The sequence below is a fragment of the Triticum dicoccoides genome, chromosome 6B (genome assembly GCF_002162155.2).
Source record: "Triticum dicoccoides isolate Atlit2015 ecotype Zavitan chromosome 6B, WEW_v2.0, whole genome shotgun sequence".
NCBI lineage: Eukaryota > Viridiplantae > Streptophyta > Magnoliopsida > Poales > Poaceae > Triticum > Triticum dicoccoides.
In genome coordinates, this window is record NC_041391.1 from 128592127 (window position 1) to 128593080 (window position 954).

Below are 954 nucleotides of genomic sequence, written 5' to 3' on the forward strand. Positions count from 1 at the left end.
CTATAGCTCCGTTATAGCACGCTATAGCATTTACAAAAGGTCTTGCGCTAAGAGACGTTGGTCCAAACAATTTTCTATAAAGTTGACTATAGGGTTTTCTTTCATGGGCCTTCGAAAAAAAGAAAAAAAGGTGACCGGTTTCAGATTTGCTCAATTTCACCTGATGATTCAGATGTAGGTGTGACTACCCAAGTTGTCACGCCGCGTTTCATCATCACAAGGACAATTTTAGGTGGGGTGAGAGAGGCTCGAACTCTCGACCTTAGGATCACTCATGTTATAGCTATCAGACCTACGCGCTAGCCAACTGCGCCACCACCCCTTTGTTGGATTAGTGGAGAAATAACATCTCTTCATAACAATTCCGTGAGTTCAGATCAGGCAAATATCAATACTTTCCAAATCAGCTGGTTCATCCATCGTCAAATCTAGAGTTGAAGAATGGAGAAAGGAACTATAGACATTAAGTTGCATCAGAAAGTCCAACACCCATACTACAATATGCTAACTTAAGATAACAACAGATCCTTCCTAGCACCAAGCTGAAATAATCCAAGTCGCAACCTAATATCTTAGTAACCAATTTGGTACAACGCTGAGTCGACTGCGGCTCGTCATTGTGCTCATACCGATATAACTAATTGTGCGCTTACTTATGCAGCAACTATGTCCGGCCAAATCTTGGGTAAAAAAGAACAGAAACTGGAATTTGTAAACTAGACCCAATGGCGTGCTTACGAAATGTAGTAGTAGGCCGCCCTAGCCAGCGACTTGGAATCAATCATCAACGGCGGCTGCAGTAGAACCACTATTTAAATAGCCCGCTATAGCTCCGTTATAGCACGCTATAGCGTTTACAAAAGGTCTTGCACTAAAACACTTTGGTCCAAACAATTTTCTATAAATTTGAGGCTAGGGCTTTCTTTCAAGGGCTTGCAAAAAAAAAACAAAAAA

At 41.5% G+C, this 954-nt stretch overlaps 1 non-coding gene across 1 annotated transcript; it reads right to left on the minus strand.

Annotated features, from left to right (window-relative positions):
- Positions 1–233: 233 nt before the first annotated feature.
- On the minus strand, positions 234–322 carry TRNAI-GAU. The gene is given in 2 exon segments: positions 234–269; positions 285–322. It is a non-coding gene; the product is annotated as a tRNA-Ile (tRNA).
- Between the last annotated feature and the right edge of the window lie 632 nt (positions 323–954).